Here is a 22,474-nt window from a genome sequence, read left to right on the forward strand (position 1 = left end):
CGCGGAAGTAGCAAGCAAGTCTTTCCAAGTTGCGCTTATCGCAAGCAATCCAATCAGCTTTCGTGCTGACCACACGAGCAGTCAGACAGACAGCCACCCCAAGACTGACTCCCCTCAAAAATTGCACAGGGGCTACTGACCTTGCCCGCTCTGCTGACAAAGGAAATTGCACAGACAGGTCAGATAGACATCAAGTGCCCGTCCTTGTCTCCCTCAGAAAATTGCGCAGTTTTCCCGGTCATTCCTCCCGATAGTCGACCAGTTGCGCATCCAGTAAATTGCGTAATTTTCATGAGTAGGCCTTATGCTAGACAATAGTCCATTTGGCCCAAAAACTGTGTAGAGATGATCAGCGGGCCAACCTGTCAGCCTTAGTGCAGTTTTCCTTACTAGCAGCTCCTAACAACAAACTGCCAGTTCCCTCCATGTATTGCATAGTTTCTGATGCCGAGCACCCAACGTCTAACTACCTGTTCCCCTTGGGAATTGCGTAGTTTCTGCTGCCAGTGACCAAGCAACCAACTGCCTGTTCCATCTAGGAATTGCACAATTTTGACTGCTAGGATCACAGCCAGTTCCTCCCAAAAACTATGTAATTCCTACCTGTTGATCCTCCTTGCAGCTGGTCTTGTTCCTTGAGGTAGGGTTTGACAACGTAGCATGTAGATTGTTCCCATGTACCTTGGATGGTCGCGTAGCTGCATGGTATCATAGCCTTCCACCGAACTCTATACAAAACTGGGGTGCATTCAAACACATGTTCCTTGAGAAGTTCGCTGACGACAAAACCCCAGCCATGCTACTCAAAGAGTTGGGAAGCCTCAAGATGGAGGGAAAATAAAAAGTAAAAGACTTCAATCAGAGGTTTACACATATTCTGAACAAGTTTGCAGTAGACACTAAACCTCATGACTCCATCACTGTTGATTACTACACATCCGCACTGCCAACCAACATTACACAGTTCATCAAGTGAGCTGCAAAACCAACACTCTTAGAAAGTTACGAAGAGGCTATTGTTGTTGAGAAATACCTACACGCAATCGGAGTCATCAAGGATGAAAAATCAACGAATGACTCCAAGGATGCGAGCAGGAAGCCCCAAGCAATTTCGCCTTGTCAATAACTTGACCACGGAAGTGTCCGAGCTCAAGAAATGGAAAACAGACACATTTGCAAGTAGCCATCTGCCTAGACAGAGACAAGAAAACAACTCATTGAACGGCTCATCAAGCAGCAACCGGTTCACTTAAAAAACTGCGTAGAAGCCTGTGTTCCAACTCGAATAGTGCGCAAATCCTAAGTTTTGTTCCTTCCACAAAGAAAATCACCCTGAGAACTCTTGTTCGAATTGGAAGTGATTCGTTATCTCTATCTGCAGTCATACACTCGATGCGGAAAGAAATATGCAGGAGTAGTCAGAAGACACTGACGATGACAAAGAGGTTTCACCTGATGAAACATCAAGTTCTGGGCATGCAGTGAACGCATATTATTTCTCACAAGTAATGTCAAAGACAAACACCGAGAAGTAGCCCCAAAAGAAAAATGATCATTACAATCTTAGGAGTAAAGGGGCTCCCCCTACACTTGGGGAAATGCAAGAGAAGGTGAGACTGCTAATGAAGAAGGTTGATCCATCGGCCACCCCAAAGCAGAAAACACAAAGAAAGTCTAGGAATATAATGGTGGATAAGAGTACATCCATGAGCAGCAAGTTGCAAAACACTCCACCGGAAAACACGAACATCCATTCCACCCTGGACACCTCGGTGAGTCTACCACCTCTGGACTATAACATTATTGATGACATGAAGAAAACTTGAGCGAACATTAGTTTGTTCGAGTTAGTCAATGTCTAGAGTTAGTGAGATATCCTGTTGTGCGCATTAGGACAGACAGCAATGGACAGTGTAACCTCTACCGCCAAGGGAGCAAGCACACCTCCCGGATCACTTTCCACTGTGCTCAATACACTCCAAATGGAAGAAGAAAACTCAGGTTTCCCCCCATTCCTACTTTCATTTGAAGTTTTTAACTACAATGTTCACAACTGATTAGTTGATTATGGCACAAAAACCAACGTCATGCCGCTCTCCATTACTAGGAAGATCAATGCTCAATGGAGCGAGACATCTACGTGAATCATCCAACTTGATTGGACATTAGTACCAGCCATTGGTGAACTGCGATACGTGATCATCTGAATATCTCATGACAGTTGAGTCCACCAATGCATCAACATACTTGTTGTGGACATACCATAAGCATATGGTCTATTATTCAGTAGAGACTAGTCCAGCAAGCTAGATGGATACTTTGCTACATATTGGGCTCACATGTGGCTTTTGTACAAGGGAAAATGCAACCAAATCTTAGTGTTATCCGAGAGGTATATGAAACACAACGTCCCTCCCCTTAACGGTGAGAACGAACCGTTGGCCTTCATAGAACTCATGTTTGGCAACTTCCTTCTGGAAACAAAATTGGAGTGTTATCCTGCATGGCTAGCTCTAGCCTCATCAAACACATAGTTGGGACCCCTTCCTTGCCCAACTGATGGTAATGAAACTTGTACAGATCATTGTACCAATAGTAGCAGTAGTACAAGCATGTTAAACAGTCCGTGTATAAACAAGTTGTGGGCCATGGAGTTTGACGAATCAAAGATGTTTGATGGCTCAAGTACCAGGTATAGCTCAGGCGCCCAAAATAATAGAAAATACATTATTTCAATCTTCTTGAGGTTTGAAAGCACAAACAACATCGTTGAGCACAAAGCACTCTTGTTGGGATTACCAAGAACCCTCAACCTCAACATTGTCACACTCATAGTAGTACTACACTCTGCGAAAATTGTTGATACTTTCAAAAACATAACAATTAATGAAGGTAAGCACGAGTAATCTTTGAAAATTGTAGCTGAGGGCAAGAAAGGAAAGCCAGTCCACGACGGGTTGGGTTCTATCAACAGGCTCTATGATTTTCAAAACTTTGGTCAAGGACCAAGAAACAATAGAATCCACAAGCCCACCATTACGAACGAACAAAGCAACTTGGGGACCAATCATAATCCGAAGATGGTCAATCTTGGTACAAACTGCGCATCGCAATAGTGGTCAGTTTTTGATTGCCTGATCAAATAGTACCAGGATGTGTTCATGCGGGTAGATAACGACTTGAGTACATACGACACGTGAATTACCCAACATGGGATTCCAGGTAAAGGAGGAGCAAAACCATTGCAGCAAAATTCAGGTAAAACACGTATGTCATTTGGACTCCTTATACAAAAAGAATTGACTAAATTGTTGGATGTTTAGGTTACTTGCAAGTTTCGTTATCATACTTGGGTTTCTAATTTAAATTCCATAAATAAGAAATCTGGGAAAATCCACTTATGCATTGATTTCAAGAACTTGAACCGTTCTCGGAATAAAAAAAAAAACTACACCGTCCCATCGTCTGAGCCTATGTTGCATGCAATACCTGAAGAAGTGGTGTTGTCTTCGCTTAAAGGTTTTTTCAAATGCTACCAGGTTCTGGTAGTGGAGCCCGGTGGACTTACACTAGTCCACGAGAAGCTTGGCCCACACATGTATCATCTGCAATCACTTGATATGAGGATTGACAACCTTCCAGTCAATGGCCAAGATTTCAAGCATTACTTTCAGTAGGTTGGGTCGCGCCTGTGCCATGTACATATTTTGCTTACTGCTTATTGCTTTCATCTTGTTTTCTTTGCTTATTATCTTTGTTTTTACTTTGTTTGATTCTACTTACTATTTTTGTTTATGTTTTTTTTGTTTTCTTGGTATATTACTATTTTTTTTCCGAAAATAAGTGTTGCCAACTACTACATTCTAGATTTTTAATAGAGTATGTGGCTGAAATTTGAAGAGACTTGTGACACTGCATCACTTGGCTAGTCTTGTGTCTGTCTTATCTTTGCTTGGATATAAGCTTCGGCCGATGACATCTTGATGGAAAATACAAGCCATCTGCAAGGGAAGTTTTGGTCTAACCATGAACCTGTGTCCACATTGGGAAGCCCCATGCCTATACTCGACCTCCTTCTCTGTGTGTTCAAAGCTCATCCAACTAGTAAAAACGGAAAAGGGGAAAATTCAAACGAGAAAACCTATGTCAGAGGTCTTACATGCTTCTCTAAAGGAACAACCTCTTTCGCTCCCAATAAGTTGGGATCCCTCTTCTTCCCCAAAAATAAATAAGTGCCTGTGCACAATCCTCTTGAAAAAGACAAAGGCAAAAGAAGAGAAAGGCTTCCTGTGTAGAGAGGTGAAGCATGCGACTCCACCGGGGTACTAACTAGGCTCGCTAGCAGTGGAGAAATGTGTGTGTTCCTACGTGACTCTGCTAGGGTACTGTCCAGGCCTGCTGGCAGCAAAGCAACACCAGAGATGAAAAATTATACTCTGAGGATATTCAACTCACGAGCTAAAATACCCTTCCCAGATTCAAAACATTGAGATCTCAGCAGAACTGTTGATTGTGTTTTACTGATTTCGCAAAGGGTGAAATATGTGTGTCCAAGGGGTAAGTGGGGAAGTCGAAGTAACCTGCACAGTGATTCAATACTCCCCAAAACACTAATGCCTAGTTCTAGCACTAAACCAAAACAGAGGAGCTAGAGTTCTACCAGTGTGTCGCCGAGTGTTGTAGCCGCTACAACCACCCTCCAAAATTTTGGCCGGCACTTAATTTTGGAGCCTCCCTTGGGAGTTTCGCTTGATGACTACGCACCCTCAGGTTCACTCCATGAGCCCATGGGATTCTTTGCATCCACCTTGCTTGTCCATTCCACCCAAGTTTCTGCATGTTGGTGTCTAAGTCATGCTTGTGACCATGTTCCGGTTATGCTCAAGGCCTTCACTTCGTGTGTACTTGTTGTGTTTTCTATGAAAGCATCTGTTGCACTCACACACAGAGTCACATTCACTGTTGCACAATCTTCGTCACGATCGATCAATGGTCAAGCACGAGTGTCACGCTTGTTGCTTGCACCGTCGATCAGTCATGTTGAACATGTGTGTCTGGATGTTTTGAGTCGTTTCATCGTTGAGTCATGTGAGTGTGTGTTTGCATGATCACCTATGCATCTTTTGATCATTCACACACTTAGTCATTTTTCTGATGCTCTATGGACTGGACTCCCCTCTGATAGCCAGACCATAACATCACTATCGACTCGATCGACTGTCACCCAAAATAGTGCAGAAGCACCAAGAAAGTCTTTCCAAGCTACGTTGATCACAAGCAATCCAATCAACTTTCATGTTGACCACCCAGACAATCAGACCCGACAACCACCCTAGGACTGACTCCCCTCAAAAATTGCACAGAGGCTACTAACCTTGCCCATGCTGCTGACTGAGGAAATTGCACAAATAGGTTGGACAAACACCAAGTAAACATCCCTGTCTCCCTAAGAAAATTGTGCAGTTTTCCCAATTAGTCCTCCCGATAGTTGACCGGTTGCTCATCCAGGAAATTGTGCAGTTTTCATGAGTAGGCCTTATGCTAGACATCAGTCTGCTCAACTCAGAAACTGAGAAGATATGATCAGCGGGCCATCTTGTCAACCTCAGTGTAGTTTTCCTCACTAGCAACTCCTAGCAGCAGACTGCCAATTCTCTCCAGGAATTGCGTAGTTTCTGCTACCAAGCACCTAACAGCTGACTACCTGTTCCCCTTGGGAATTTTGCATTTTCTAATGCCAGTGAGCAAGAAGCCAACTGCCAGTTCCCTCTGGGAATTACGTAGTTTTGACTGCCAAGCTTCCGGCTAGTTCCTCCCAAAAACTGTGGAATTCCTACCTGTTGATCCTCCTTGCAGCCCCCCTTGTTACTCCAGAAAATTGCACAAATTTTTCCTCCAAGCCCCTGATGCCCATTCCTTCCAGAAAATGCATAGATCCTACCTACCTTGCCTTCCTGCAGCCCAGACTGTCTCTCCCAAAATTTGCGCAATTTTTCCTTCTAGTCGAGCCGGACCTCACAACAGTCACTGTCGACTTGGATTGCCCATCTTCATCACTCAGTGACTTGCGAAGTTTTCATCAGCAGTGCCTAGAGCCATCATCCCATTTGAAAACTTTGTTTACTCTCCCGATCACCTTCATATGAAATGATCATGTGTCATGGTAGACTAGGAGGTTTTTGGATTTGATGTCATCTCACCATGAGTGACTACAGGCACAGGTACACAAACAAACATGGCACAACAATGAAAGGGATGAATGAAGGGAGCACATGCAGAAGGACAGGTTAACCAACGGATGAATGAATGATGCATGCGAAGAGATGTACTCATGAATAGGTAATCATGCAAAGATGTTTTCACGGATGAACGGACAAACATGCACCTTTCGTGAACAGATGAGCCTGTCAAGCCTTCCAACATGCAAGCAAGGAACAACGTGCCAAAGCATCATCAAGCAAACCAAAGACCATCAAAGACTTCACACACTTTGTCATGCAGAGGTAAAGCTATGCTACACCATGAAGACATCCATCACCTAGCAGCATTGTAGCTCGACATGCACTCCAATAGCAGCACGAATGTACCAACACTGTCATTTCGAGTCATGTCATGAGTCATGTCGCCCACATCTCTACTATGGGCTATGTTGTCAATCAATGTAATGTAATGTGGAAGTCCAAGAGACCCACTTGTTGTACAAAGATCCATGCAAAGTTGAAAGGTCCTGGAAGTCAAACAGTCATGAGGGTAGTCGAACATCCACAAGGGTTAGTTTCACCCTTGGCTATAAATACCCCCCTCATTTGTACATGAAAGGAATTTTAACCTCAGCTCCTCCCACATAGCCAAGAGAGTCTTTAATCTTTTCTTTGAGGAGTAAGTAGTGGCTCCAATGCGCTGCTCACGGGGTTAGTGATGTATGGTGTAACGATGTGTCTTAGAACTTTCACTTAATTCAGAAGCCTGCTAACAGGCCAACACGTTTTCACACATGTATTGTAACTATTGTAAGACTAATCTTGAACACTTGTAATGCATGTTTCTTTAACCTGTGTTGAACACTTGAACTATTTCACTTGTTGTAATACATAATCTATTAATGGAAATGTGTTGTATATGCTGTTAACATTGTCTCGCCCATGGTGGCTATCTCCCCAGACATCAGACAGACCTTTCACATAAATCTTGTTGTAACAACCATTGCACTCGTTTGGACTCATCTGTTGAGTGTTGTATGTGTTATCTTACCTTGTGTGTTGTGACTACCGCATCTCTGTAGACTGCTCCACCGAAAGCTGTGCACATCTTGTTGTGTTGTGTGTTCCTAGCTAAGTTGGGACAACCAACTTGGGACTCACTCTCACCCTTCCCGCTACAGTGAAAGAACCATTGACACAAGTACACTAGCATTCACCACACATGTGAACCTCACTTCTTGAAGGCAAAGCGGACCACTCTCATGTGCTAACAAGCAAGAGTTGAGGAATATCCTTAAGACAATGGCAATTGGGCCATCATACCAGATGGGACTCCCACACCAAATGATGTGAGATCTAGTTGGGACTTCATACTGGGGAAATCCCCTGAAAGTTAGCAGGTCCATCACAGTCAACACTAACCTTATATTGTATCATTGTTATATTTGTAGGTTTGGCTATGGCCAACCTTGTATAGAGAAGTTTAAAACCTTATTGCGAAGAGCACCCTATCTTGAGTTGTGTATAAATACCAACTCTCATTTGTATTTTATCATTCAAGTGATCCATTCATTCTTAATAAAAAGTGATTTTCCTAAGGGAATCACCAAGAGTGGTGTTATATATTGTGCTTGAGTTTCTCTCTCTCTCTCTCTAAAACATCTCTTGTTCTTAGGTTATTTTCTCTCACTAGGGTTGTATTCCTCTTATGTGAACAATGGAATCTCTTCAACTATCATGTTTCCCTAATGTTGGTTTATGTTTATCCTTATTTAAAATTTTGTGTTGTGATGATTCTGTTCAATTATCTTGTTATCTCTTCTAAATCTCCACATCTCCAAGGACTCTCCAAGAGGAGACCTTGATTGAAAATCAAAGATGCTTCAAATGCTTGTTGATCCTTTATTTCAAACTTGATGAATAATATGTAGAGTTTAAGAAACATGAAGTTAAATTTAGGCCCTCAAAGTTTCCCTTCTACTTTTCTCCCTGACAATGTATGTTCTTACAACAACAAAGAGAGTTCAAATATGGAAAAATTCAGTACATTGAATCTCTTATTTCCTACAGTGTTTTAAGAAATCTTTGTATGTCTTTAAGAGACACTCCATTGAGCCTCAAATATAGGCCATGATGGAAGTAATGTTAAAGTGTTTGCAATATTTTTTTATTATTCACACTTCATATCTCCACACAAGGATGTGTATTACTATGTGAACAAGATTAAGTGATCTCAGATATTTTGTTGTAGTGCACTCATGTTTGTTCATTCCATTCCTTGATATATTCCTTTTGATGTTGTATGTACCTTAAATCCTTTGCAAAGTTTGATCCTTTATTGCATCACATCGCTTCTACCTCAGATATTCATTACAAATAATGGAAAATTAATTGCATGTCATAGCTAAGTGCACTACATGTAAGACAACTTACATATGGGAACCAAATGTAATAATGCATGGAACTAAACCTACAATAGCCAAATTATTAGCAACGAACACAATAATGGTTCCCTTCAACTAAATAGAAATGTTTTCCTAAGGTGACTATTTGGTACATCATTCTCATGCATTTATAGTGAATGTTGAGAAGTGCAGCAAGAAAGTCTTAATTTGACTTTGCCTTGATTAAGTTGAGAAAATTTGAATTTCCACATCAGCAGACAACTTGGATGCAATTAACTTGTGTGACATGGCTCTTTTCACTCAGTTAGTTTAGTAAATTCGAGTTAGAGGGCTTGGAGTTCAGTTAAGCATGTGAGATTGCTAAATTTTAGTAATCCAGTTCAATTATATCCAGCTGTGTTCAGTTAAACTACTTATAACAGTTGGACACCTAGTGGAAGGTCAGTTGTGCAGTGGAACAACAGTCTAACTCAGTGATCATCCAGTTAATTGATCAATCAACCTAAAATAACTAGTGCATGCAGAGAATTCGAGTTCCTAGTTGTGGTGGATATTCCAAGGTAGTGTAACAAGCAGTTGTAAACTAGTTTGAGTGTACAGGTGTTGCATGCAGTCAGATGATCACTCGTTGGGAATTACGCAATCAATTGGAGGAAAATTCCTAAAAAATAGGGGATAATTCTTACAGCTTCTCATTGAGCAGAGAGATAGGATCTTCACTTGCAGGTTATGCTCAATGCGGGAAAGCAATTGTAATACATCTCTATTCATCTTATTAATGCAAAGAGGCTTGAGGTGTTTTTCCCAGTTTGGTTCCCATAGAAAAAATAGTGTGCATGTCTGTTATTTCTTATCGCATGCCTGATATTGTTGTTCTACATTGTGAATTGAATTCCATAGATTAGTAGAGTAAAATTATGTCTCTTGATTTAGATTAAAATTTCTCAAGTAGTTTCAATTCTGTCACAAAATTTCTACATGGTATCAGAGCATGATTCACACTAGAGCAGGAATTTCGAAGTTGTTTCTCAAGAGGTTCAAATTTGCAGCTTCAGTGTAGCAGGATCTCTTCAGAGTTGGGAGAGTGGCCTTCAATGGACTGATATTAGAGTATGCCTTGGAAGGAAGCTAGAATTTCATTGCATGGAAGGATCACATGGAGGTGGTGCTTGATGACAATGGCTTTCTACAATACATTAAGAGAGATTTTGCAAAACCAGTGGAATCTGATGCACATAACCTAGCTCAATGGAAGAAAGATGTATCCAAGATGAGGAGAATAATATTGGAGGGAGTGTGAGACCAGATTGTCTTAAATATCCATGGGAAAGAAACTCCTTTCACAATGTTGAAGGTACTAACAGAGTTGTTTGAGAATGGCAGTGATCATATAAAATTGGCCCTCAAAGACAAACTTAAAAACATCAAGATGCAGAAGAATTATATTATTTTGTAGTATCTCAACAAATTTACCCCAAGTTCATGATGCGCTTGGAGGGGTTGGTGTGAATGTTGCAGAAGATGACCTGGTGAGCCTAGATCTTATAGGCCTTCCCAAAAGTTGGCATAACTACTAGGACTCGATGAATGGGAGGGATAAATTACTGAATTAGGAATGCTTCTAGTCCTATTTGGTACAAGAAGGGATCAAGTGGAATACCAGATATGGAACCTCATCCAAGGGAGAGGATGAAAAAAAATTTACATTGGTTAGAAAGGGAAAGAAGGGAAAAGGGAAGAAATCTCAAACCAAACTAGAATCTAGCCAAGGAAGCAAGAAGAAAGACTTGTCCAAAAAAAAAATGCTTCAATTGTCGTGAATTTGGGCACTATGCTACAAAGTGTCCACACAAAATTTCTAGTAAGAAGAACTTAGGAGGAGCAGTAGGTGAGGCATTGGATTCACAGTTTGAGCTAGACTTCACCCTTATCACATACATGGCCAACGATGTGATGGGGAGTGTGTGGTACTTGGACTTTGGTGCTCCGTTCCACATGATAGGGTGTAGATATTTTCTTAGTGACCTGGAGGAGAAAGATATCCATATGAATATTGAGCTCGGGGATGAAAGAAGGTACAGTGTTACTAGGATTGGTACAGTAACCTTTAAGAGGGATTCAGGATCCCCTCTTCGCCTTAAAGATGTCATGTTTGTTTCAGGCCTAAAGAAGAATCTCATCTTTGTAACAATTTTTGAAGACTGTAGTTATGATGTGATATTTAGTAAATGGAAAGCATTCTTGAGACACATAGCCACTGGACAGGTGAAGCAGAATTGGGTTCGGGTGAAGAAACTATATAAGTTGGATGTGGAAGATTGTGTTGCATTAAACAGTAAGGCAGAGAAAGTGCAGAGTCATGATGTTTGTGAACTTTGAGACAAATATTGGGCCATTTGCATCATGGTTCCCTTAAAATTATGCAACAAATAACCACTAGCCTCCTCAAAGGAGCACTTGAGCAACAAGATGTATGCAAAGATTGTGCCTTGGGGAAGTATGTGAAATTCACACTCCATGAACGAGACAGCAAAGCACATGTATTATTGGAAAGAGTCCATTTTTATGCTTATGGACCTTTCTCGACGACCTCCAATTCCAGACACAAATATTTTTTTTATTTTAATAGATGATTTCTCAAGGAAGTGTTGGATCTTCTTCATGCAGAAGAAGCATGAGACATTCTCAAATTTTGTATAATTCAAGGCACTGGTTGAGAAGGAGACTGGAAATAAGGTGAAGGCTATCAGGAGTGACAGTGGAGGTGAGTATGTTTTGAATGAATTCAAGGAGTTGTGTGTGAAAGAAGGCATTCAAAGAGAGTTGACAGCAACCCACAACCCACAACAGAATGGGGTAACTGAGAGAAAGAACTGGAGCATTGTTGGAGCTACGAGAGCTATGCTACATGAACAAGGATTACCACTGCATTTGTGGGTAGAGGCATGTAACACGATAGTCTACTTGCAGAACCAAAGTCTTCGTCAGATTAATTGTATGATTACACTAGAGGAGGGCTTCTAGGGGAGAATGTTGGATGTGTATAACTTCATGATTTTTAGAGCCTCTATTTACTACCGTATCTCCAAATATTTGAGGAAGAAGCTTGAGTCAATAACAGAGTTGGGAGTTTTATGGGTTACACCGAAAATTTACACAATTACCGTGTGTACTTACCTTTCCTCAGAATGAAATTTGTGAGAAGGGATGTAAATTTTGATGAGGAGAAAGTGATGTGGTGCTCTCTTGAGACGGAGCTTTTAGCTCCAAAGGTGATCTGAATCTTGGGGGGAGGCCCCCAAGATCTGAAAATCTGAAATTCCAGAAGAAAAAGAGGAGAATGCCCAATAAACAAAACCACAAAGAATTTTTTTATTAAAACAAAGAATAACTGTAAAAGTTACATTGTGGCGGACAAACTGTCCTTTTACAAAATGCAATTTGTTACTTATAGTATTTTTCAGTTACAATACCACGGGTCAATTCCGTGGGTGAATGAATACCATGGGTGGATATCACAATACTACAGGTCAATTCCATGGGTAAATGAATACCATGGGCGGATATCACAATACCATGGGTGAATGAATACCATAGGTGGATGCCACTTACAATACCATGGGTAAATTCCATGGGTGGATGAATAACATAGGTGGATGAATACCATGGGTTGATGTCATTTTCTATTCAGATCAAACGAAGGAGCCTCAAGAAGTTTTGGAGCAGCCACAAATCATAGAAGTAGAGAGTGGAGACATCCACTCAAGCAAAACCATCCAGAGAAGGAAAAAAAAGAACCAGGGAAGTTGATATATTAGTGTAGGATGTGAGGGGGAATATGGCAGATCCTTCAAATTTGCACAGGAAAAGGAGGTCACCTGAGAGGTACACTGGCTACATGGCTCTAATGACTGAGCTAGTAGAGACTGAGCCATCTTATTTTGGGGAAATATTTGAGCAACCAATTTGGGTTGATGCAATGGTGGAAGAATATGAATCCATCATGAAGAACAATGTTTGGGAAGTAGTCCCAAGACTGGCAGATAAATCATTTGTGGGTTTGAGATGGATCTCCAAAGTTAAGCATGCAGCAGATGGAAGCATAGAGAAGTATAAGGCCAGATTTTTGGCAAAAGGATTCTCTCAAGTTGAGGCAATTGACTATGAGGAAACATTCACTCTTGTATCAAAGTATTCATCCATTAGATCAATTATTGCACTGGCTATGCAGATGGGGTGGAATATCTACCAAATGGAAGTAAAAACAACATTTCTCAATGGTGTTTTTAAGGAGGAGGTGCACATCAAGAAACCAGAAGGTTTTGAGACATTTGATCAGGAGTCTCATGCATGTAGACTCAAGCGATAAATGTACGGTCTCAAACAGGCACCCTGTGCTTGGTACACCAAGATTGATAGTTATCTCATTGGTTTGGAATTTACCAAAAGTGAAGCAGATGTGAACCTATATCATATTTTGGTAGAAGGTAAAGACATGGGTCTCATGCACTACTTCCTCGAGCTGGAAGTATGGCAAGGTGATGGGGAATTTTTTGTGTCTCAAGACAAGTATGCCATTGAGGTACTATAGAGATTCTGCATGGAGAGTTGTAAGCCCATGGAGACACATATATTGACCAAATAGAGGAAGGAGAATGCCGCTTTAGGTGAAGAGGTGGATGCTACCATTTACCGACAATTAGTGGGTTCACTAGTGTATCTTGTGAACACACAACCAGATATGTGTTATGTAGTAAACCAACTAAGTCAAGTTATGGTTAGGCCGACCAAATTTTATTGGAAGGAAGCTAAGTATGTCTTACGGTACCTATGAAGCACTACCTAGTATGGATTATGGTACAAACAGACAGAGGGAGTGAAGTTGTGTGGCTTCACAAACACAGATTGGGTAGGGATTCCATCTGACCAAAAGAGTAAATCAGCTGGAATTTTTAGTATTGGGTCTGTCATGGTTTTCTGGTATAGCAGGAAGCAAAGATCTGTGGCACTCAACTCAGCAGAAGCAGAATACATAGCTACAAGTAAAGCAACATCTAAAGCAATCTAGATGAGAAAGGTACTTGTGGGACTGTTTGGTCAGATGATGGATTCAACTATGATCTATTATGATAATCAGAGTTGCATTAAACTCTGAGAATCTAGTATTTCAGGATCGATACAAGCATATAGATATTTGGTATTATCATTTACAGGACTGTGTGTAGAGGCGGATAATGTCGCTACAATACATTTCAACATAGGAACAAGATGTTGACATATTGAAAAAGGCATTGTCAAGAGGGAAGTTTGAGTTCCACAGGGGCAGGATGGGGTGGCTGATAATACCTTTCTTGTTGAGAAGGAGTGTTGAGAAGTGAAGCAAGAAAGTCTTAATTTGACTTTGCCTTGGTCAATTTGAGAAAAGATGAATTTCCACATCATCAAACAACTTGGATGTAGTTAACCTGTGTGACATGGCTCTTGTCACTTAGTTAGTTCAGTAAATTCGAGTTAGAGGGCATGGAGTTCAGTTAAACATGTGTGATTGCTAAATTTTAGTAATCCAGCTCAGTTTTTTTTCCCAAGGAAAAATCGTAACTTTCATTATATAAAATATTGAAAATTACATGTTGTAGATGCTGCAAAAGGAGCATATGTCAGAACTGGTGGCGTCGCCACACGCTATGTAGATTCTAGGTGTAGGAATTTACAGGGTAAGTTCCTCAGACAGAACACCAAAGGACACCGCTCACAACCAGATCGCAGATCAATACACCAGTATTTTTGACGTGGTTAAAACCCTCAAAGAGGGAAACAGTCCACGGCCTGAGCCAATGCGGCCACTTCAGGCAATTTATTAATAAAAGAATGAAAATTTACATATGTTTCTCTCATGCACGATTACCCTACAAATGACCCTCCATGCGCTTTAAATAGAAATCATGGACCAATCGGGTGTCAAGCCACGGATCAAGTGTCAGTAATACCGAGGTCCGCCGGACTAGGCTCGCAGGCCGATATATTTTCATCAAATTTTACATCTCTTCTAATGATAACATTTTTGGACTTAAATGGAATAAGTCTATAGCCTTTGACATCTTCAGAATATCCAACAAAAGTACATTTTTCACTCTTAGGTTCTAAAGCTTTATGCTTTTCATCTGGAATATGGGCCCACGCTTCACTTCCAAAAACACGATTCAAGTGACTTACATCTGGTTTGATTGAGCTCCATGCTTCTTCTGGAGTGATATTCTTTAAATCCTTAGTAGGAGTGCGATTTATTATGTAATTTGCACAGTTAATTGCTTCTGCCCAAAAACTAAGACCAAGTCCTTTAGATTGTAGCATACAATTAGCCATTTCCTTTAAGGTGCGATTCTTCCTTTCAGCTACACCATTTTGTTGTAGAGTATATGGAACAGTATGTTGCATTTGAATTCCATTCTCAGTGCAATAGTTGATGAATGTGTTTTTAACATATTCTCCGCCATTATCAGATCTTAGCTTAAGAATTTGATGTCCATATTGTTTTTCAACAAAGGCCTTGAAGGCCAAAAAAGTGTTAAATACTTCACTCTTGAGTTTTAAGAAGTATACCCAAGTGCGTCTGGAGAAATCATCAATGAAAGTTAAGAAATACTTGCAGCCAGAGAATGACACAACTGGAAGTGGACCACATAAATCACTATGCACAAGCTGTAAAGGGGTTGAGGCGTGCCAAGAGGCACGTTTTTCAAAACTGTCCCGATGATGTTTTCCGAGTACACATCCGGAACAAACACCATCTCTGCAAGATACCATAGGAAGACCTGTCACCATATTTTATTTACATAGATGTTGAAGGGAGCGATAGTTTAAGTGACCAAATCGCTCATGCCAAAGTTTGCTCACTTCATCATTATGAGAAACAAATACTGAGGGAAGATTTGATGACCCAAAGTTGTGAAACTTATACAACCTTGTAGAATCATCAGCAATGCCAGTAGCTAAAATATTTTTAGGATCTCTTCGGTCCTTGATTACAACATCATGAGGTGAAAATTCAACGATTTTACCTTCACCTGAGTGAGTTATCTGATATACAGATAGAAGGTTGCAGGATAAGGTTGGAACACATAATACATCATTAAACTGACCATTGTCTAGATGAACAGTTCCAGTCCCTACAACACTAAGAGATCTATCATCACCAACATATATATTTTTGGTGTTACAATAATTTAAAGAAGAAAACATGACTTTGTTTTTGGCCATGTGATAAGAAGCTCCAGAATCAATGAGCCATTCATGAGAATGAGAAGAAGAAGATACATTTAATGCATAGCCAGACCGAGATGCTTGACAACCACATGCAGAAAGTGTCATTCCTGAAGATGAAGTTGAAGTTGAAGATTGCCCCAAATGGATGTTATGCTTCTTCATTGTTGCTTCCAAGGCTTCCATCTTCTTAAAGCATTTTGATTCTAAGTGGCCATCTCGATTACAAAAGTTGCAATGTCTATCAGTCTTCTTCCATTTGTTTTTATTTGTCTTATCATTTTGTTGAAATGATTTTTCATTTTGAGGCTAAGATTGCTTAGGACCCTTGTTTGGTTTAGGACCATTCTTTTTAGGATATGACTTCTTAGGATTCTTTGAATTTGGTTGTTGTTGGGTGGCTAACGCTTTCTTGGAAGAGTTTCCAAGATTAAGAAGACCAAGGTGTAAGAGTTTTTCTTGTTCTCTTATTAAAGAATCACAAAAAGAGTCAAAGGAAGGGGACTTGTAGTCTGTTCCTTGAGAAATGAAGGCTTCTCTTGTAGAATGGAAGGTGGAAACAAACACAGAGTAGGCTGGTCCCAACTTTGTAAGAATGGAATAGATAAGGTTACTATCTTCTTTCTTAACTTTAACACCTTCCAAAAGATATCTAAGGGTCTTGAACTTGGACAAGAAATCTTCAATGCAAGAAAAATTATTAGGGTCCAATGTAAGCAACTCATTTTCAAGTTGATGGGCTCTAATTTCATTTTTAATCCCAAAAACTTTATTGATTTGTTTCATTGCTTCATCAAGAGTATCAAGTTCTGCAATATGGAATCTAAGATCTGGAGAAATAGACATCCCTATCAATCCACGTGCTTGATCTTGCCTATTTTCCCATTTAGCAGCCTTACCTTCATCCTTCGGTTTCTTTTCTTGGCCTGAGGCTATTCTGTAGAGACCTTTACTTCTAAGTAAATCCTCAATGTAGGCCAACCATTGGAAGTAGTTGGTGTTGTCAAGGGTAACTTGGTATTGACTTTCCATTTCAATGGAAACTGAAGCTAAAGATGCTGAAAATAAGTATTCCAATGGATAGATCTCGAAAAATTAGGTTGGTTTAAAAAAAACGACTCTGAAAACGGCTTCCGGATGAAGAAGTTATGGCTTTTTGAAAAAAAGTTGTTGAAGTTGCCGACGAAGTGCGGGAATGTGCGTAAATGAAAAAGTCCACCCCCACAAAATGGAGACTTGAACCCAAGACCTCTACTCTCTTAAAATAGCTTTGAACCAATTGAGCTATACAAAAAATTTGAGAGAGAGAGAGGGGGAGGGGGGGTGCTTTGGGTTGCGTGCTTGTTTTGAGAAAACTCTTTTTCCCTACAAAACAAAAAACACAAAACCCAACACGGACATGCAAAGAAAACGAACCTTACGGCTCGAAGTTAGCTTTAGCCGAAAAACTAAATATTTTCAAAAATGAACCTTGCGGCTCAAAGTTAGCTTTAGTCGGAAACTAAATATTTTCCTCAATGTTTCTGATTTTCCGAGATCACCCAAAGGTGCAGGGAAAAGAGCATACGCATGAGAAAAATCCTTCCTTTTTGTTTCTGATTTGCCCAGATCACACAAAGTCGCAGGGCAAAGAGCATACGCAGAAATGAAAGGTATAGATCCGGTAAAAAAAAGGCTAAATAAACCAAAACCGAAATAAACGGAGAGAAAATAACTGTAAACTGCAAATAAACACTGTATACCTCCATATCTTAAAAATGACGCAGCTAGGGCTACCGGAAACCTTTTCGCCTGAAACGAAAGGGGTTCCTCACTGGAACAGATGCTCCCAACACAACAGAGCAGTCCTCTCGGCCCGAAAGCAGTCAGAAATAGTAGATCTAGGAAACGGCAGTCGGATGCAGTTCTACCGGCTTCAGACTTGGATCACCAACGGACGCGGCCCTCAAATAGCTCTGATACCATGTAGGAATTTATAGGGTAAGTTCCTCAGACATAACACCAAAGGACACCGCTCACAACCAGATCGCAGATCAATACACCAGTATTTTTGACGTGGTTAAAACCCTCAAAGAGGGAAACAGTCCACGGCTTGAGCCAACGTGGCCACTTCAGGCAATTTATTAATAAAAGAATGAAAATTTACATATGTTTCTCTCATGCACGGATTACCCTACAAATGACCCTCCATGCGCTTTAAATAGAAATCATGGACCAATCGGGTGTCAAGCCACGGATCAAGTGTCGGTAATACCGAGGAGAGTTGAACCGTCGGATCACTACATATCGTGACCGTCGGATTGTAAGTTACAAAATGTACAACGGTAAAGAAACACACTTTACCTAACTCTATACTAGACCAAGTTGTACTTAACTATTTCCTATGTGTCGGAATATCCTAACACTAAGTGATTGTTACATCACTGTAACTACTATGATGAAACATAATGAATAGAAAAAATCATAGTTCTATGGACCTACATAAAAAGACAAAATGACAAAATATGGAGTTTCGTCAATGATCTGTGTAGAGTCAGGTAGTTGTTGCCCCTGGGCATGATGTTATTTTTTTCAACTGTTGTTCACAGTCACTGAGTGGCCACTACATCCATGGGAAATAATCTAGGCAGATCCACCCCAAGGGATCTATCCGCCGACCTAATATGTCAGGCCTAACCCCAAGGGCACCGAGGAGATTTGACCTTGTGACCTCGTAATTGGCAAGATACTTAGCAATGGGAACTCGACCAATTGAGTTATCCCTTGGGGCTAATCCAATTCAATTATATCCAGATGTGTTCAAATAAACTAGTTCTAACACTTGGAGGAACTAGTGGAAGGTTAGTTGTGCAGTGGGACAATAGTCTAACTCAATGATCATCTAGTTAACTAATCAATTAGCCTAAAATAACTAGTGCATGTAGAGAATTCGAGTTCCAAACCATGGTGGGGATTCCAAGGCAGTGTAACAATTAGTTGTAAATTGGTTTAAGTGTACAGGTGTTGCATGCAATCATATGATCAATCCTTGGGAATTACGTAATCATTTCAAGGAAGATTCCTAAAAAATAGGGGTTAGTTCTCTAGGAATTGTGCAAGGAAATAAGGGATCAAGTAGAGGTAGAAATTGACTAAGTTTGGGTCAGAACTTCTCATTGAGTAGAGAGATAGGCTATTCACTTGTAGGTTGTGCTCAATGCGAGCAAGCAATTGTAATACATCTCTATTCATTTGATTAATTCAAAGAGTGTTGAGGGGCTTTTCCCATTTGGATTCCCCTAGAAAAAATATTGTGCATTTGTGTTATTTATTATTGCATATATGAGATTGTTGTTCTAAGTTGTGAATTGAATTTCGCAGATCAGTAGAGTAGAACTGTCTCTTGATTTAGATTAAAATTTCTTGAATAGTTTCAATTCTATCACCAAATTTCTACAGTGAAAAAGTTGGTATAAAGACAAGAAATCTCTAAGCATGTTGTAGTAAAACATGATTATGATTTAACAAACAATTAAATGAAAATTTCAACATTTTCTTTGAAACAAATAAATAATAACATTTCCCATTTGAGTTGCATGAAATACCACCTTTTAAAGAGTAATCTAAAACTTGTAATTAATAAATAAGAGAAAACTCAAAAATACAACTAATTGGGAAGGAGAAGCACCATATGTTCCCCTCCTCTCACACATTCAACTCCCACTTACATTTCACTCTCAAACTCTCACTAATGGAAAAATAGATTCCTTTTCCATCTATGTGATCCTACACATCAAGATTATGTGCCCCTTCTTTGTGTTTTTATGTGAGGAGATGGAAGTGGTGAGTTTTTTTATTTTTGATATATCATACGTTACTATTTTTTTGAGTTGGGCATGCCCACTACATGCCAAGATATTCAATGAGTCATTGTTTTAATATTTGCATGCCCTTTTTATTTCCATAATGTCCATTTATCACAAAAAGGTTCTCATAGAAAAGCATCTTAATGTGATTGTGTACGTTGACCAAAACTTGGGTCAATGCCTCTTTAAAATGAGATAAAATAGAATGAAAAATGGGTTCCAAGAGCAATAAGAAATGAAATGACATGGCTATAGACATTTATGAAGAAAAATTATATAGAGTGAAGGAGAGCCCATTAAGAATTATATTTTTTTTAAATTTATTTGTTATAGAAGTTGTGAACTAATTACATCTATAGGTCTGTTTATTTTGGATTAACAGTTTTTAGAATTTTAATTTAATTATCAATAATTATTAGGTGGATGGTAGGGATTTCACCTTGACCAATTATTCGAGAATATTCGTTTATGGTTTTTTGGGCATGTAATATTAATAAGTCATAGTATTAACCCAAGTTTGTTGGGCATGTGATATTAATAAACCATAGTGTTAACCAATGGTATTGTAATGAAACCTATTTATGAATTAAGAAATATTCGTTTATGGTTTTTTGAGCATGTGATAATAATAAGTCATAGTATTAACCCAAATTTTTTGGGCATGTGATATTAATAAACCATAGTATTAACCCATGCTATTGTAACAAAACCTATTTATGAATTAAGATTCTCTGTAGTATAGGGTAAATCTCCATAGTTAAAAATTTGTTCCATTAAATTTTAAATATATATATATTTAATTTATATTTAATTTTTTTTTATTTAATAATATAATAAGTTATAATTTAGTTATTATTTATGTTTTTTATTTCCGGATTTTAATTTTATTTTATTAATAATAATAATAAAATATTTTAAAATAAATTTATATATTATTCTACCAACTCCTTTTAAATTCTAACAAGAGCACTTCTTTTAAATTCTTCCAATAGCACTTTCTTGACAGATTAATGAGAACTCTTTTATTTGAATAGAGTAGTTAAAATGAAATAAACACTCGTTTATAAATTATAATGTTGTAATTGTAACTTTTATGTTGCAGTGTTCCAGCTGATATGCCATTATATGATATTTTGAATGAGCTTCAGAAAGGCCACAGCCATATGGCTGTGGTAGTAAGGTATGCTGAACAAAAGGAACCAGAAATGAACCAGACAAAAAATACAGGTCACCAAAGCATCATGCTAATACTCAATGAACTTGAATCAAACAGTGGAGGTAAAGAAATTTGTGTAAGTGCAACAAACTAGAAAGTTCGTTTTCATAATATTTATTTATTATGAAAAAACTTTGGGAAATTAAATATATATTTGTAAGTTTGGCTTTACTCTCCCGGCTCATGCTATTTTTGGACTGACTTCATTTGAAATTCCTTGATATGTGGTCTGTTTGTTTACTATTAGGTGAAGATGTGAACATCATTATGGACCCAAATTCATCACATGTTGCCCAAGACAAACCCAAAAAAGGATATTTCAAAGGAAGAAAAGCTTTCCGGCTTCTCACACATATGATAAAGACAAAGGATCATCAAAATCAAGGCGGTGGTCTCGCACACCATCCACCGATATTCTTCAAATTGCTGATTATTATCCACTTCCAAAACTTGCAAGGACGAGGAGATCCTGGGCATAATAACCATGGAAGATGTTATTGAAGAGCTTTTGCAGGTTCTAATATCATGTCAAAGTATTATATTGTTAGAGATATATTTGTGTCTTCTTCACTCGGATTTGACTCCGTAATCCATGTCAACTTTGTGGGTGTGCAGGAGGAAATATTTGATGACATTGGTGTTCATGGAAATGCCAACGCAAATTAAACAGCACAAGCGTGTCTTATTTTCTGCATTTATGGGACAAATTCTCCAGCATTGTGCTCTAATAATATTAGAAATTATATTTCAATTATCATTTTAATTTACAATTATTTTATTTAGAGAAATAAAGTAATTAAAAGTAAAAATAGTTTGTTTGTTTTTTGAGAATAGGGAAAGAATGGGCTGGAGTATGCTTTAAAACTGCTTTTGCTTAGCTAAGGCTTGTCTCCGGCGTAAGGAAACAAGTTAACGGCCCAAGAGCTAGAGGCATCTAATACCACTAAAAGTTTGCCCCCTTAAGCACCACCAATAGGTTATTCAGGGGGCCTGGTTTTCCTTGCATAAGGGTGATGAGTCAGCACGCATGCATGCATTCACAGTTAGCAGTCATAGATGGTTGTCCTCACTGCGGGTTTGATAACTGAGTTATGATAGGTTTTCCCACCCTGTGAAAAAAGATGTGGGAGAGATGTAATTCCTTCACTTTTTAATATAGAGTTGACAAATGGCATGTGAAAAAAATATTATTAATATTACATGATATGTAATTCATTCTATGTTAGGTTGGCATGTAATATTTAAAACAAAAATATATTAACTACAAAAAAAAAAAAAAAAATTTGGTATCAATCAAAAAAAAAAATTGTTTCAGTGTCCATATAATAATATAATTTTATTTTTAATGGAATGGCTCAGAGAGGTTTGCGGCTGCGCTCTCTGCTGCGCTCCCCCTGCCATGATAGCCCTCTGACTTCTTTCGCTGCCCCCGCCTTGCAGCTCTGCTGCGGGGCCTCTCGTCCTCTGGCCGAGCCTCCCCGCTCTGAGGCTCCTCTTTCCCTTCTTCCGCCCGCTGCTGACCCTCTCTGTCCCGCGCCTAGCAGCGCC

At 39.3% G+C, this 22,474-nt stretch overlaps 1 pseudogene; it reads left to right on the forward strand.

Moving 5' to 3' along the window:
* The window catches only part of LOC149224846 (DUF21 domain-containing protein At2g14520-like), a 161,830-nt pseudogene extending 140,238 nt beyond the window's left edge, over nt 1-21,592 (forward strand).
* Nucleotides 21,593-22,474: the final 882 nt, after the last annotated feature.

This window comes from Pinus tabuliformis, chromosome Q, assembly GCF_031772625.1.
Source record: "Pinus tabuliformis cultivar Carrire ecotype Pingquan chromosome Q, CPIR1, whole genome shotgun sequence".
NCBI classification, from domain to species: domain Eukaryota; kingdom Viridiplantae; phylum Streptophyta; class Pinopsida; order Pinales; family Pinaceae; genus Pinus; species Pinus tabuliformis.